Here is an 18,014-nt window from a genome sequence, read left to right as displayed (position 1 = left end):
CTTAAGCATTTCTTCTATTTTGTCAACTGTAGAGGATGTCTTAAGGGCAAACTTAGGCTGTAAATCTTGGAATTGGACTAGGGGCTTTTCTGCAGACTTAATGGTAGGCTCAATAGGCAAGGATTTATCAATTTTTATTTCAATTTTATCTAATTGTTTTCCTATAGTAATAAGACTCTGATTTGTATAGTTATTTTGTTCTATAAGGCGTTTATTGGGCTCATCATTTGGATCTGTTAACTTAAATGGGCTTGCAATGACATTCCTAGATCCATGTTTAATTTTAATTGTTTCTGCAGGGGGGTGACTAGATATTACTTCAGACTGATCTAGTTTCATCCATTTTTCTTTGGTTATAGTTTTTAACTCAGTAGGACTGTAACGGCTTTCTATAAAATCAAGATAAAACATTTCTTTTTTCTCAGATCTCATATATTTTTTCCATTCAGCAAATATTTCTTGTCTTTTACAAGCATCAGGTGATTAGTTGATGATATATATCTCTTCTGGGCTGGTTAATGGGATCATGCAGGTGTTTATCTAGGGCTTTCCAATCAATTTTAAATTTAGCAACTTGTTTAAGGACTTTTAACTGATTATCTAGACCATACGCATGGGCTGCAGCTAATTCACTTGCTAAGAAATCAGATTGAGTAGGGGACATAGGGGGAGACTCAGGTTTAGGCTCATTTATAGGCGGAGTATTATAACAAGGATGACTTACTTGGGCCTTTTTTCTCAAGGATTCTAACTTTAGGTCTATAAGAGCTCGTTCAATTTCTAAGTCTCTTTCTTGAATGGAAGACGAAGCAGATGAATTTCTAGCAGGCTCATGACGCTTAGAAGGACTTGGTGTAGGCAATTGTTGTAATTGTACATTAGACTTAGGTTGATTTCCAAAATTAATTTTAACAGTACCATCTAAATATTGCTGTATGTAATCTAAATTATTTAGGCTACGTTGTATCGGTGCAGGTTGGGATTCGGTAACTAAAGTCCAATCTCTAGGTAAATTTATTTCAGACCATTTAATAGTATGGGGAATACTAATATTAGCATCAGGTGTACGACTTTGTATTAATAAAGTCTGATCCCTAGGACTCTTATTCAGGGCTTGAAAATTCATATTTGTACCTGTAACTTTATAATAAATTCTATAAATTAAAGCTATAGGCTGGGTACCAGGCAAAACATTATAACCAGAAGTTTTAATATTCAAAGTTAAGGTTTTAAGAATATGTGGATCATTCAAACTGATAGTAAAATTAGGATAGCAATCAAAATGTACAGGCCATTGCAAAGACTTGATTCAATCATACCAAGCACAGAATCATTAAATACTGTAAATCTAGCATCACGTAAGCATAACATAATAGAAGCTTGTAAACCTAATCTAGTTAATGGCTTAGCAGCAACTTGTACAAGACCAATATGCAGAAAATTATTACCATCATGCTTATGTTTTTTAATGGCATCTAAATTCAGTAATTGACAAGACTCATGTTCTTTACTTAAGGCATACACTTGTTCTACAGTTTTAACATGTGTAGTTGTATTAAAAGCATTCAAAGACCATTTTTTCCTGTATATATTTTTATCAGGTACTTTAGGTATATTCCAATCTCGGAAGTCTAATTGCTCATTATCATCATTAGAATTATACTCAAATTGTTCTTCATTTACTATCGGGTAGACGTCCTATAGTGGTTCTAGAGCTGCTCGAACTACAAGAATTTGTTCTAAAGAGGCGGCTCATCTTACTCAAGTGTGTGGGAAAGGAAGAATGAAGAAGAAGATAAATAGTGACTTCTAAATCTTACTGTTTAATCTAAAAGGAACTTATCGGTATTCTTCCTAATTTTCTGTCTCCTGCCCACCTATGTGTGCCCTACCCCGGGACTTATCAACTGGAAAAAGGACTCACGGGTCAGACCTTAAGGAAGAAAACCAAGAAGTAACTTAAAGAATAAAAGAAAGAATAGAAATCACTAAGAACTTCAACTCAGAAATCCTAAACCAGCCACTTGGGTTGGATGAGTTGCAACTTAGACAAAATTCTCACAACTCTTACGGCTCTGATACCAAAAGGGGTCTAGAACCAAGAAGGGTTAGTATAGACAGTAAGGAAACAAACGTATAAGAATAATCGCAGTTTATGCACAAATCTAATCAAGGAATAAACAAATATTGAACGTATAAAAATAATGGTATGAATTAAATATAATGAATTTATGAACATAATATGTAATTTGAAAATACTCAAAATTTGAAAATACTCAAAGAACTTTTATTGACATAAAATATAGGCTTAGTGAGAATGCTTACAAAAGATAGCTTCCTAGTTATGCATACACTCAGCTGTTCTTTCGAGAGAACAATTTGAAACTAAGAAAACTAAATTTTACATTCTGCTTTCAAATGAGGCCGAAGCCTCCTTATAAGGAAAGACATAACTCTAGAAAATTAAAGTAACTCAAGTAAACTAACTCTAGTACAATAATTACAGGTGACTTTTACTTAGATGCTTTTACTTTAACTCAGATGCTTTCACTTTAACTCAGATGCTTTCACTTTCACTTTCACTTTAACTCAGATGCTTTCACTTTCACTCAGATGCTTTCACTTGCTTTCACTTTCACTCAGATGCTTTCACTTTTACTCAGATGCTTTCACTTTCAACGCATGGTGAATACTCAGTCTGAATTCAGATCATAGGCAGAATAAGCTTCAGTAGGGTCTTGACCATGGGGATAGTCGACCATCTCATCAGGCGATCAGGACTAGGGCTCAAAGGCCGAGGCTGACAGCTGGAGGAGGACTCAGATTCATTGTCTTCATCATCATCTTGCATTTCTTCAGCTTGCAAAAGTAACTGTTTAGCTAGATCTCTCAGCTCAACTTTAGATTTTCCTTCAGTAGAAATTTGGGAAGACTGAGAAGAAGAAGGCTTAGGCTTAGGCGCAGGCTTAGGAGGTAGTGCCGGGAAATCTCTGTAGAAATATTCAGATATACGGTGGACTTCAAAACGATCCCACCATTTAACAGAAAAATGACGGGAAAAGAATCTCTTCTCCCAATCCGCATGATAATTCCATTTCATAATCCAGGGAATCTTGTAGCGGGAAAAAAATAGCAAAGGTGTAGGAAAAAATGGATCACGCTCAGGAAGCTTAACTCTAGCAGAGAAGGTAGTAATAAGCTCAGTGATTGCAGAGGGGATAATTTCAGAGACAGGACCATGAGTATCCCACCAGTGAAGAAACCAGTAGGGAAGCTGATCATATTTAAATTTATTATCAAAATTTATAAACCAGGAATGTGAAAATTCAGGGGTTTGGTGTAGGAAAATATAATAGAAGGACTCAACATTAATCTGCATAATTGTATTGAAACTTGGAAGGAAGGGTTCTTAACTCATAGGGGTGAGGACCCCAACTCTTTTGACTCAGGACTTGATAAATGTACAAGGAGTGGTAAATTATTTTCTGGGGATCAACTTTATCTCGTATAGGCTTAATATCTACAGATTTTGTTTCATGAAGAATTTCTCTGTAATATTTTAAGGACTTATAAGGACTATGGGGAAGGAAATGAAAACCAGGAGGAAAATGATTTAAAGCTATTGCAGCAGGAGTCATAGATGCAGTGATATGGGGCTCAAGAACAAATAAATTAGTAGTGCATTTAGATACATAAGGAGAAGACTTAGGTCGAAATGTAGAAGAAGATAGAGGGCTTGCATTTGGGGGCAAAGGATAAGGATCATAGCTGGATGTAAGTGCAGACTGGTAGTTGGGTCTTATCTGGCTCAGGGTAGATCCTAAAGGATTAAATTTATTATCTATAGGAATAGGGGACAGACTAGGATAAGGTGTAATAGATGCAGGCTCAAGTTTAGGAAAAGAAGAAGATGCAGACTCATGTTTAACAGGATATTAGCTCAAGGTTGCAGGGAGGATTCTGGGTAATTGGGGGCCTGGGACAGCTGTTCGTTATGCTTATCTTTTTCTTTCATTTTTCTTCCTGCCATGATTGTCCTGTAAAAACTCTCTGGTAAGAAAATCAGGAATAGAATTCTCACTGCCTTTAATAAATTCAATATCAAAATCAAATATGCTCAAAAGTGCTTGCCAACGGGCAAAAATCTGTTTTGATGCAATGTTTTGAACATCTTTTTCAAGAACATGTTTAGCAGATTTGCAATCAACACGAACAAGAAATTTTTGATTTAAGAGATCATCTTGAAATTTAGTAATGCATAATACAATAGCTAATATTTCTTTTTTAATAGTACTGTAATTATACTGCGACTTCGACCATGTACCAGAATAGAATCGAACAATTTGCTCAGAAGAAGTGGGAGTAATTTTTTGCTTAAGAATACCACCATATCCTATATCAGAAGCATCAGTCTCAACAATTTTAAAAGAACTTGTAGTAGGAATGCCAAGACAAGGGAGTGTCTTAACATGACTTTTAATCTGTTTAACAAGCTCAGTATGAATAGAAGACCAAGGAGGAGGATTAGTTTGTAATCTATCAAACAGGGGCTTACATTGTTTTCTCAGATTCTTATAAAAATCAGAAATATAATTGAGTGATCCTAAAAATCTCTGTAATTGATTCTTATCTATAATTTGATCAGGAAATTTATCTGCAAATTGTATGGATCTATCTATAGGCTGTATTTGTGATTGACTTATATTAAATCCAAGAAATCTAATATGCATTTGGAATAACTTAATCTTCTTAGCAGAAACAACTAATCCATTGGCTTTTATGACATGCAAGAATTTATATAAATGTTTCCAATGCTGCTCAATAGACTCAGAGAATATAAGAACATCATCAATATAAACAATAGCAAATTGGCTGTAAGAATTAAAAATTTCATTCATTATATTCTGAAATTCACTAGGAGCATTCTTAAGACCAAAAGGCATAACATTCCACTCATAATGACCAAAGGGAGTAACAAAAGCAGTTTTATATCGATCAGACTCAGTAATCTGGATTTGCCAAAATCCACTTTTCAAATCAAATTTAGAAAATATAATAGCTTTACTCAGGCGATTAATCAAATCTCTCTTATTAGGTATAGGGTATCTAATCCATTCAAGAACAGTATTAAGAGGCTTGTAATTAATAACTAATCGAGGAGATCCTCGTTCTAACTCTGCATTTTTCTGTACATAAAAAGCAGAACAAGACCAGGGAGACTTACTTCGTCTAATTATATTTTTCTGTAGTAAATCATTTATTTCATTTTTACAAAATTCTAACATTTCAGGACTCATTTGGATAGGACGAGCTTTAGTAGGTATATTTTTTCGGAAAAATTCTGTATATAAGGCAAACTTACAATATGATTCTTTCTATGCCAAAAAGCAGTAGGTAAATCAGAACATACATCAGTAATCAATTTCTTTTCAAAATCCTTAATCTGTTTTTGCATTGAAGGTGAACTTAACTGAGACTCAATTCGCTTATTTTGAACTTCTTCCTGTAAGTGTTTAATTTGATTAGTTTTGTCAAGAATCAAAGATGTTGCTATAGATGTAATACTTTTTTGTGCAGTCTTTAACTCATGTAATTCGGATCGAGTAAGAAATTCAAACTTAACTTTTTCTCCTAAAGGACAGGCAACAACTCCATCAAATTCAACTTGTAAAGGATATAAAAGACTTATAAAAGGTAAACCTAAGATTACTTTGTCAGTTATATTTTTAACCAAAACAAACGAAGTTTTAAAACACACTTTATTTTGGCAGATATGGGCTTTAGGAATCTCATAATTCAGGTGTAGCATTTTACAGTAGCAGTACTTAAAGATTCAGTTGATTTTGTATAATATTTAGTAGGAACCAATCCTTCTTTTATGCAGTTCAAATCAGCACCAGAATAATAGTGTCAAGCTCAAAATCTTTAATAATTATAGTAATTCTAGAATACCATTTTCTAAAAGGAATATGATTAATTAAACTAATAATGTGATCAGTTTTCTCATTTTCTTCAGAATGGGTAGGGCTACTTGGCTGACTATCAGACTTAACCAAATCTTTTTCTAATAGAGAATTGAAACTTTGTCGGATATCATAATTCTCAGCTTGTAGTTTATGACTTAATTGTCGTAATTCAATTATTTCCCTTTTTACGGCCTTTACCTCAGAGTGTAAATCATGCAAAGTAATGTCTTTTTTCTTACTAAACCTTTCTAATGTAGAATTTAAACTTATAACAGAAGAAGGTTGGGCTGTATTCATTTGGCCTATAATTTTTCTTAATTTCTTTAAATATTCAGATTTCAACTCAGGGTGCTCTATTTTACTAATCATATCAATTAACAATTCTTCTTGTTCTTCCTGTTTGGTTAACACAGAAATAGATTTAAGGGTATTACAACACTTATCTTTACATCCCAATTGAATATTAGGTGAACTCATGTAGGATTCAGAAGACTCATAATCAGACCCAGAATTACTAACCATAGTTACATCCTCAGGCTCAGAATCTCTTAATTCCAGGACTTTAATTAATTTTTCTTTATCCGCATCCGTGATCTGTAACTGTTTAATAGTATCTTTCACTTTACACTTATTAGCATAATGGCCAAACTTTTGACATTTAAAACATTTAACTTTACTCATGTCGGTTCTTTTCTTAAAATTTCTACTTTTATTCTTTCTTTTAGGCTGATCCGACCATCTTTTCTTAAAGCGGGACTTTTTCTTATAAAACTCATCATTGGACTCAGTAAAATGTCTTTTACGCTTATAATGACGGTTTTTTCGTAGATGACTGGGAGACTTAATCTTATTTTTTCTAGAAGGAGGAGTATACAAACCATACTGTTCGCAAAAACTTCCTAACTCATATCTTGCAGATTTCCTTTCAGACTGTATTTGTTTATTTATTTTCATGTCAATGCACATTTTCATACCTTCTTGATTAATTATACTAATTATATTACCATAAGTCAGACTATCATAATTTATATGACCTAATTCATTACTTAATACAGTTCTAATTTTATGAGCAAACAAATTAGGCAATCCATTTATAAACTTCTCTTTCCAAAAGGCTTGATTACTGTCTTCTCTCAGCATTACTCGGGAGATAAAAACATCTTTATACCACCTAAAATCACTTAATTGCGGACATCTCAAATTACTCAGTTGATCATGTATTCTAGACTGTGTATGACTCGGGGTTCCTATAAAATGCTCAATTATTGTATAAAGCAAAGTATTAACACTGTCTTCCATACCTTGTCCTATATTTTCATTAAACAAAGGCAGACCTTCAGCGTCTAATTTTACTGCATGTATAATATTATTTCGGGACTCATCAGTTAAATGCTTATCCCACCAAGATCTCGAGTTCCTGTAAAACCAGTTTCTAACAGGGGAATTATCTCAGATTGTCTTAAATTATGATTAGTACTGTAACTATTAGCAACCATAGACATGTGGGTTAATTTATTCATAATTTCTTGCTCAGACAGGCCATCTATATTCCATTCATATAATTTATCAGGAGAAACAGAAAATTGACTTAGATTATTTCTTTCTTCAAATTGAATGTCAGGCGGTGTAGGCTTAGGATACCAATTTCTGGTTAGGCTAGTAGGATTAGTTAATTTCTTGACCTTTAGTTCAGATTCTAATTCTAGGTTTTTAAACGCATTCTCAATTTTAGAGATATTACTAGACTCAACAGATTCAGATTTGATCTGCACTTGTGTATCTAAAGGGACAGATGACCCTATAACTTTAACTCCAGATTTTTCAGGTTGTTCGGTTTTTAACTGCTTAAGCATTTCTTCTATTTTGTCAACTGTAGAGGATGTCTTAAGGGCAAACTTAGGCTGTAAATCTTGGAATTGGACTAGGGCTTTTCTGCAGACTTAATGGTAGGCTCAATAGGCAAGGATTTATCAATTTTATTTCAATTTTATCTAATTGTTTTCCTATAGTAATAAGACTCTGATTTGTATAGTTATTTTGTTCTATAAGGCGTTTATTGGGCTCATCATTTGGATCTGTTAACTTAAATGGGCTTGCAATGACATTCCTAGATCCATGTTTAATTTTAATTGTTTCTGCAGGGGGGTGACTAGATATTACTTCAGACTGATCTAGTTTCATCCATTTTTCTTTGGTTATAGTTTTTAACTCAGTAGGACTGTAACGGCTTTCTATAAAATCAAGATAAAACATTTCTTTTTTCTCAGAACCACTTGAGTAAGATGAGCCGAAATCCTCCACACACTTTTTATGTTTTGCAAACTCTCTTTCAAGTTTCAATGACTCCTTTTATACCATTTCTTCCAACTCATGCACTCTGTTGCGAAGCGCTCTATTTGAATGGGCTACATTGGCCAATTCTTCCTTTGTCCTTTGTAAGTCACGCTTGAAAGTGCGTAACTCATTGGACGCGAGTTTACCCTGCATTTAGTTATAATGAAAGTGTTACAATATTTCCCAAGTACAGCAGTTATTTTCCTATTGTATTATGACGTATGTATTGGAAAAAAGGTAATGCTTGCCTTAGAAGACGACGGAAGGGTAGCAGTTTCGTCAATGTTTCTACAGAGGTGCTGGTTTTTCTTGGCGTCAACGGTGGAGTTACGCTTGGACGAACAGCCACCGGCGAGGGAGAACGACGATTGCGTCGAAGAGAGAGAGGTACACGAGGGACAGAGACGGGCCGAAGAGATAGAGCCAAGAGAGTTAAAGAGAGAAGCCAATTTCTTAAAAACTGATATGAGTACAATAAGTCCGAAATAAAGATATATTTATAGGTGGTAGTTTTACAAATTTTGGGGAGGGGTGGTATTTTGACAAAAAATTATAAAATGGGTGGCATTTTAAGCTATTTACCTTCAATAAAATACATTTTTATTCAAAACATTCCATACATAAAAAACCACAACCAAAGCATTAAAATAAAAAATAAAACCACAACCAAAGCATAACTAAAAATAAAACATAACCTAAGCATAATTTTTTTTTATTTTTAAAAACATCTTCACTTCACTTCATTCACCGTTATTGCCTTTCACCGCCCATAAATGCTCTATCAAGTCAACTTGACATCGTTCATGAATTTAAGACGATTGCATCTTCGTATATCGTTCAATCATACGGGTCATGAAACGACCATCAATTGGCTTGGCTTGGCTTTAGGTTGCCCTGGACTCCGAAGTATTACCTCCTTCCGGAAACAATTCACTGATGCATGATGCTTCTCCAACCAATCCATTCCCAATATAATATCCAAATCAACCAAGTCCAAAGGAATCAAGTCAGCTTCCAACCATGCATTGCCTACTTGGACATAACAGTTTCTGAACACCAAGTCTGCATACAAGACTTTTCTCGTAGGTAAAAAAATACTAAAACTTCCTGTCATGGGTGTGGGTCTAACACTGACGTACAGTACAAAGTTATGTGCTATGAATAAATGTGTGGCACTCGTATCAATTAGAACACATGCAAGATAGTCAAAGATAGGAATCATATCAGTGATCACATCTAGAGTGGCTTGTGCTTTCTGCTGGGTCATTGAGAACACTCGGGCCTGAGTAGTAGAACGCCCAAATTGGCCCCTTAGATGTCTACCACCCCGCCTCAAAGATGATGTATCCCACTTGGATGATGATCCTCAGAGAGGACGGCACCAATCGACTTTGGCTCCGCCCGTATTGCCCTACCTGCTGGGCCCCAATCCCTTGAACTGCTGTAGTAATTCATGTATTCCCAAAATCTTACCAAAGACTCCAACGTAGTGGACTTCCCCATTTGGGCAATCTCATCCACCTGATCAGCAGATGCTCTATACACCAACATTCGTATAAATTGTAAGCTTTTGCTCTGGAAGAAGCCCCAAAACCCCAGCAGCATCACACTTTTGAACAAAGTATGCATCATAATTGCAAATATCATGCATGACCTTATTGAACAAATGAGGTTGCATTCTAAATCGTCTTCGAAAATCAACATCAGAGTACAAAGAAGTTTGGATAAAATAATCTTCCAAAAGATTCTTATCCCAAGAATGCCTATGTCTGTTCACATTCCGACGGCGGCCGACTTGTGAACCATGGCGGCGACCTTGGTTCTCTTCATCTTCCAAAGCCACTGCTATGACAACTTGTTCATCGACTTGTCTCTGCAACTCATTGATTTCATCTGCTCTACGGTTTCTCTCATTTGTTTTTCGCTCTTGCCTCTCCAAGCATTTCCTAAAATTTTCCATTGAGAATGAATGGAGTATGAATCCTAAACTCTAAGAAATGAAAATATAGAAAGATGTAGTGTGAGAGGTATGAGTTGAGTCTCTGGTTTTATAGAACATTTTGGCAAGATAGACATGTCACGTGGCTTGATTTGATTGGATGAAAATCTTATTTGAATTTTGAAATTCATCCGAAATTTGAACCCAAAATCCTGAAATTTTATCCGATTATGAATAGTCTTGACACGTAGGAACCAGGAAATCTTATTCGAAAATATTATCCAAATTAATTATTGAGGTAAAAATATTTGTTAAAAAAATATATAAAAAAAAGAATAGTAATTGCCCTTAGCCATAGCAACAGATGGAAACACAAAATACTATTTGTAAGGGCCACTACTATTCACGTGAATAGTGGTTGCCCTAGCTCCCCCTTTGTCATGACTAAGGGCAAATGGGTGGAGTTGCTCTAAGCAGCAACTTCCTAAACATATCACTTTCCAGGACAAACTTGCACACTTACATATAACAAGCAAAATGCTATAGACCTTTTTTTGGTTTTTAATGCTATAGACCTTAGACCTCACGACGAATAGACGAGAAGACATAACAAAGAAAACTGACACAGCAAATGGAATAGAATTTTATTTTCTTTAAACTCAGAAAGATATTGGTGAACCAAAAATTAATTCAAAACATTCACAGATTAAGAAAAAAATACGCTAATCATTTGAGCAAATAAAATAAAGGTTGAAAGTAAATACCTGATTTTCCGAAACCACCCATTCCAAAAATCTTGTGCGCCCTGATGCAAATATATCTTCTATGAACGGTAGTTGGAGGTTCTTAGTTGCAGATATAACAGCAAATCCCTTTGAAATGGTAAACATGATCACTCCAAATATGATGATCCTCCCAACCCAAGAATCTTTTCTGACGCACTGAAATTGATAAAACAAATATGAAATCAATATTTTTAATTATCTTCCTTTTGGTCATAAATCCTGCTGTCAAACTAAAAATTAAAGAAAAACTTACCTGACTTTTCTTTCTCTGTTTAGGCTTTGGCCGCTTGATGTATGTATGAGGTGAAGAATTAGAGAGTTTTTCCTTCCTAATTTTATAGCCAAATAGATCACCAAAGAATTAGAGACTTCTAAATCGATGATGAAAACTGATGGGTGTAAAATATGTGGCTTTATGTTTATATAGCAGAGGTGGTGTGAATTTTTCTTTTTCTTTTCTATTTCTTTTCTTTTTTAACTTTTAGAAACTCAATAGTGAAAAGGCATTCACGTGCTCTCTGCAAACTACCTCTCTCATGTTCATATTCCAATGGATGGATAGACACAACACTTTTTTCACTCGTTATCTGTCAACTGTCAGTTATCTTTTTGTTTTTAGTCTGAAGGACCAATTCACTTGCTGAAACGCAACGGTAGGTAGCAATTCAAATGCTAAACCCGAAGACATGCACCAGTCTCTAGGCTTGGCTATTACCAAAAAGTTGAAGACACCAGTCAATTGGCTATCACTTTTTCAATCCTGCTCTGTTGGTAAGATTTGGAAAAAGATTTTGTAATGTCCGAAGCACGAGAAAGTTTCTTAATAACGTGGAAAAAAGTGCAAACTTCCAAATTCCAATTCATTTCAATCCTAATTTTTTTTATAAAAGATTTGTATGCAATTTAATAACACATAGTGTTATTCTTGTTGTATGCAATTTCCTTTTTAATTTCTTAGGCCTCTCCATTGTAGCATGAAAAATCACAACTACAAGACAAGATAGTGTTTGTCTTCAGATAAGCACTCAAGGCCATCCTCGCCTTTAGAGTTCAAGAGGAACTTTCCAAGCTTTAAATTTAAAGTTTTTTTTTTTTTTTGGTGGGTAAAAGGAGTATTACATTAAGAAGAATAACACAACAGTAAAGGGCTACAAACAACAAAGACCAACCAGAGAGGCCAGTCACAAAACAGTAAACAAAACAACAACAAAACAGAAAGAAGAAAGCTTAGAAAGCGTCAAGTTCGGTGGGCAAGGTACACCATCCCGTGAAAGTATGAAGACCAGGGTGATTGGAGGTCGAATGACCCAAGCCTCGGCGCACAACCCCCGTCTTGCTTGCGAAGCCACCCAGTCAGCTGCATGGTTCGCATCTTGAGGAGTCCATGTCCACCAGAGAGAGGAGAATGAAGCTTTTAGCATTCTAATGTCATAGAGGGTAAAGAGTCCAATTTTAGACAGAAATATCTCCCTGGACAGTAGCAAAACAAACCTTGGAATCAGTTTCCACAATGACATTAGTGAAACCTCTTACATGGACCAGCTCTAATCCACTTCAGATCGCATGACGTTGAGCCTGCACAACTGGTGATGACTGAAAACAATACGCACTGCCATCAAGCAGACTACCAGTATGATCCCTTATCACTACCCCTGCAGAGCATGCGTTCGTAACTTTGTCCCATGCATTAATTTTGACAGTCCCCACCAGAGGATTGACCCACAGATGACTGTCCAAAGGTGGAGAGTTGAAATGGTTTCTATCATCTTTCAATCTCATATGTGATAGGAATTCCACGACACTTCTATCGGCCAATGAGGCAGTGAGCTCTGGCGATGGTGGGCAGAAATTTGATTTGACATACACCAAATTACAACGCGTTTTCCAAATAGCTGAGCTAGTAAAGGCAAAATGAGTTATAATCCATCATTTCTCCTCCGAATTAAAGGTCTCACACAACCAAAGATCATTAATCTACCTATCCAACGAAGTGAAAGCTTGAGGCAGAGGTCTGTAAGCATTACAAGTGGCAAACCACACTCTGGCAGCCCAAGGGCAAAGGAAGATTGTATGCTCAATGGATTCAGATTGTTCCATGGAAAAAGGGCAAATAGGAGACTGGCAGAGCTTGCGCCTGAAAAGGACCTCAAAGTGGGAAGGAAACTATTGACCGCGCACCATAGAAAAAATTTGATTTTAGGGAGTGTTTGGCAATTCTGAATGCGAAGCCAGACTTTAGAATCAATCACATGGCAAGAGCCAGCCTTCATCACAGCCTGATACTTTTTATGCTCCATAAGGTAGTAATATCCTGATTTGATTATCTCCCATTGATAGTGTATGGTCAAATAAGTCTGTCAGGGATATCAAAATTGCTGATAGGAATTGCCATGATTGCTTGGGCATCCAGCGGCCAAATGAACACCTTAATTTTAGAGAGGTCCCAATTATGATTCTGTCTATTCATCAGATCAGCAACAACAATTGGAGCATGGCACAGGACAAGTGTGCCTTGCTTGGTCCGTTAGGCCGCCTAAGGTACCTAGGGTCATTTTTAGGTAGCCAAAAGTATCAGACCACATATTAATGCAATTGCCATGCATAACTTGCCATCTTGTTCCTCTAAGAGCATCTCCAGCGCTGCTGGTTTGCCCGGGCAGCAGGGGGCCTAGGCCCAGCTTTTGGTTCTAGCACACAAAGGCAAGACCAGGCAGTTGATGGGGGCCACAAGTCTGGGCAGGCCTAAAGACAAATCTTGCCTGGCTGACGTCATTAATGACATCAACAAAAAAAAAATTAATTGAAAAAAGTACCAACATTTTCAGAATTTTTTTATATATAAATACCTAGTCCTATTTTTCACTTCTCATGCCAAAATTAATGGTTTAAATATAAAAAATATAAAATAAATTAAAATAAATAGTAATTGCCATTTCCCTTACCATTTGGAGTGGAACCAAAAAAGGCAAGGTGTGAATAGTGTCAAGCCTTGCCTTGCCCTTGCCCTTGCCTTTTGGGGTGGAGGTGCTCTAAAAAGAAGCTCGTGCCCCACCGAAAGGCTATTCCAAGTGTGTTCATTTCCTTTGTCCATGTTTTTCTCTATCCCTCCCTCTTTGTAACACTCTGACCTTTTTGTAATTATTTTATTTATTTATTTAATTGTGAAATTATATTTTTGTCCTTGGGGTAGGGCACTTTAGTCACTTTTTTCATAAAGGAATTTAGGGAATTAAGAGGCACTATTGTGTAGAGCTCGTCGATCCGTAGACAGGTGGCATGCTTAATTTCGAGTTGTAACAAGAGCGTAAAGGTCTACAAACGAAAAGGGCATATAGGGAATTTTTGAAAGGCTTATTTACTGTAGTAACCCCTAAAACTTCGGTCAAATCTCACTTTACCCCCTCACAGTTAAAGTGGCCCACTTAACCTCCCTGACTGTGATTTCATGTTCCACTTTACCCCTCACCGTTGTCTCCATTAATAACTTCGTCAATTTTGATGACGCGACAAGACTATTTTAGTCTTTTTACCACACGTGTCATATGAATGTCCCAATTTTTTTGTTTAAATTGATTTAAATATATAATAAAATATTAAAATAATGTAATTACTTGTTTAGTTAAAAAATATATAATCCAACCTCTGATAGGCCAATTCAATTCTAAAAAAGGCCAAAAATGGGCCTATCATTTTAAAGGATGCAAAGACGGGTTGCTGGGTAGCAGGCCGTGGAGCAAGTCAATCAGGCCACAACCAAGATTGATCTTGGATTACCTAATGAATCACAATTGGATCAACTACTAAGGCTACATTTGGTTCGCAACAAAAGGGGTTTGGGAATGGGAAATCATTTGTTTGGTAAGTCTAGGCATATTAAAAGGTTTCCTAGCTCATGGGAAAATAGGGGGAAAATGAAACCCTCCATCCACCTTAGGTTTCATTTTGCTCTTCCCATGGGAAACCAAAGCAAGGATTGATTACATCTTTTTATGACCAATTTACCCTCATTAACAAATAAAAATAACCAAGGTTTGCATTAATTACAATTTTTATTGCATATTTTTAATTTAGGGGTATAATTGAAAAACTAAAAAGATGTATAGTTAATTCATGCACAAATCAAACAAGGGAAAGGAAATAAAATGATATTTCCTACTTACTTTCTCAGCATTACCTACCAAATATGGAAAAGAGTCTTCTCCCTTCCCTTGGAAAAAGAAGATATGGGGATTAGTTGATTTCCAATCACGTTTTTTATGTGAACCAATTGAGGCCTATGCATAGACGATGGGCTATTAATATGAAACCACTTCCTGAAAAAGCCGGCTAGTGGATATAGAGGTTTCAAACGGACCAGGCAGCCCAAGCACAGCATGAGCATAGTCCGCTTAAGTAAGGTCCGCACGACAAGGCTCGTATCTTTGGGTGGGCCGGGAAAAGGCAATTCGGCCTAGTGGGCTAGGCCAGCCCTTTTAAAACCCATTTATTAAATTATATTTATTATAGAGAAACATAATACATAATATTATTACATTTATATTTTAAATTCAAGTCTATTTCTTTTCTCTAATAATATATATTTTCTTTATATATAAAGTAATGATTTTGTTTTTCAAGTTTCAATTTTTAAAATCCAAATAATACTCTAGTCATTTTCTATTTAAATGTATTTTGAATAAAGTTATTGGTCTCTTTTTTCAAAAAATAATAAATTTGTTTGTATATACATATTGTAAAAAGATTTAAATGAAGTTGAAAAAAATTACAAAAAAAAATATTCAATACATAAGTCAAATTAGGAGTGAGCCCATCTTGACCTATTTAGTAGCCCGACACGGGTGTGACCGGAGCATATATGGGCTCAGGCTGGAATTGATGATTTTTATAAATGGACGAGCCCGGCATGACCCGTTTATTAAATGGGCCGACTCAAAATAGGTCGTGTAGCCTCTTAGTGGTTATGGGAGAGGCTGGTTTAAATTAATGCAACCAATGAGGATGGGTAACCTGTCCTTGGAAGGTTGAATCAATCCATGGCCCAACGAAACTAAAGATCCTATCAGTTTGTGGTATATGATCTACATCAGAAATCAAGGGTTAATCGTTTTATTAGTCCCTGAACTTAGACTCGATTTGCATATGAGTCCCTCAATTTCCAAAATCATTCTTGTGGTCCTTCAACTTCAGTTTCATTAAGATAAATGGTCCTACCATCAATTATGTTAATTTTTCTGTTAAATGCAGAGGCAAAATGGTTTTTATTTTATTTAAATTGATTAAAATATGAATAAAAAATTAAAATTAAACTCCCCCCCCCCCCTTATCCCGATTTCTACTCCCCCCAAACTTGATTTTTTTTTGTTGTTGGTTTTTTATTTGATTTTCTTTTATTGTTATTTTAAAGATATGATTTTTATTCATTTTTTTGGTTTTAATATAAAAAGACCATTTTTGCCCCTGTATTTAACAGAAAAAGTTAACAAAATTGACAGCATGACTATTTGTCCTAATGAAAGTGAAGTTAAAGGACCATAGGAACAATTTTGAAAATTGAGGGACTCAAATGCAAATCGGGTCTAAGTTGAAATTCAAACATTTGAATTTTATTTGAAGTCTTAAGCATCAAATATTCTTTCACTAGTGTTGAGGCCCAAATAAATTCCTGGCCCAAAATGACGCATTATTCAGAAAAGGCCAAATTTGGAGAACGCAAAGATTCGCCATGCACGAATCACACTTCGCATGCCATGCCAAATAAATAATCCATCGTGCTAGGAGTCAAGATTAAGATTGTAAAACGCGTTAGTTCTACAAATCTGTGCTAATTATCCCGTCAAGCATAATAATTAAAAGACATGCCGAGCAACATGCCACGCCAAACGGGAAATTGTTATGTTGCATCCAACCACGCTACAAGCCTAAATGGGCCCAAGCCACAAAACTACCTAGGGCTTGCTGAGAAGGTTGTGGTATGGATGAGAACAAGCGATCACAGGGTCCATTGAGGGTTCGAGGAACGAAAGTTTTAAGCCACTTGGGGGCATTAAAACTCAAGCCCGTTCCTAGAGCCCAAATACATGGGTTAGCATGAGAGAAAAAGGGAAAAATGGTCCAATGCCTTAGGAGCACACCTAGTAGCCTGCCATAACACTTAGACCAGCCCACATCAATAGAATGCCCAAAATTAATAAAGCCATTTCCAACAGCTTGATGAAAACCTATCAAATGCTGGAAATAATAGGCCATTAACCCAATACAGTGCATACAAGTCCAGCCCAACCATTTATAAAAATCTGGCACCAAGTTCCACCCCTGTTAGAACTCCAAGGATGGTCAACAGAGGAGCCATGGCAGAGGCCGAAGGAAATCTATGAAGGTAGGAAGAATACCCATCGGACAAAAAGCTATACCCATCTTCTTTTCCATTACAAGCTTCATTTGGAAAACCAAGAAGGAAAGTAGGTGGCGCCTCACCCTTATGGGGAGGTCTAGCTGCGTCAAACCCTTGGAACCACAAAGGGTTCCTTACCCATGCACCTTGGATGGAAAAATTTCACTAAAAAAGATTAAGTGGAAAGAAGCAACGAGAAAGGGAGGAAAGGGTTAGATGAAATTAGGGTTCTTTGTGCCTATAAAAGAGGGCTTTTGCTATCCTAGAAAACCAACCCATCCAGAGCTTGACCAAGCTTTATCAAGCAACCTGGAATTAACTCAAGACACCCAATCCTCTTCCTCCGTAATTTTCTTCTTTTCCTGAGATAAAAATCTCCTAATTTTCCTCTGCCCCGGTTTAAATTTATGTCATCTGTAAGAAACTCATGTTTTTCTCTCTCTCAAATTGCTAAACTTGTGAAAGCTTAGCTCCCATGCCACAAGCTCCTCAAGCTAAGTCATTTATCGATTTGTTGTGTCTTTTGGCTATTAGTGAAGATGACCTAAAAGAGTTTTTCTAAAGTTTCATTAGACTCTTCAAAAACTCTTTTGGGAGCT

The 18,014-nt window shown here is 36.0% G+C and overlaps 1 long non-coding RNA gene and 1 pseudogene across 2 annotated transcripts in view; both read right to left on the bottom strand.

Moving 5' to 3' along the window:
• The window catches only part of LOC103326923 (uncharacterized), a 28,437-nt pseudogene extending 16,909 nt beyond the window's left edge, over positions 1–11,528 (bottom strand). Inside the window, exons 1-2 of the transcript XR_016125632.1 lie at positions 11,278–11,528; positions 11,004–11,180 (exon numbers count right to left, since the gene is read on the bottom strand). The product of XR_016125632.1 is annotated as an uncharacterized LOC103326923 (transcript). The remainder of the gene's footprint in view (positions 1–11,003; positions 11,181–11,277) is intronic.
• LOC148919147 (uncharacterized) lies at positions 8,183–8,657 on the bottom strand. Its single transcript, XR_016125634.1, has 2 exons — positions 8,549–8,657; positions 8,183–8,447 (listed from the first exon to the last, which is right to left on the bottom strand). It is a non-coding gene; the product is annotated as an uncharacterized LOC148919147 (long non-coding RNA).
• Positions 11,529–18,014: the final 6,486 nt, after the last annotated feature.

Source organism: Prunus mume, linkage group LG3, assembly GCF_029339155.1.
Source record: "Prunus mume cultivar Tortuosa linkage group LG3, ASM2933915v1, whole genome shotgun sequence".
Classification (NCBI taxonomy): Eukaryota; Viridiplantae; Streptophyta; class Magnoliopsida; order Rosales; family Rosaceae; genus Prunus; species Prunus mume.
Note: the sequence above shows the minus strand (reverse complement) of the source record. Positions and strands in the feature narration are given on the sequence as shown.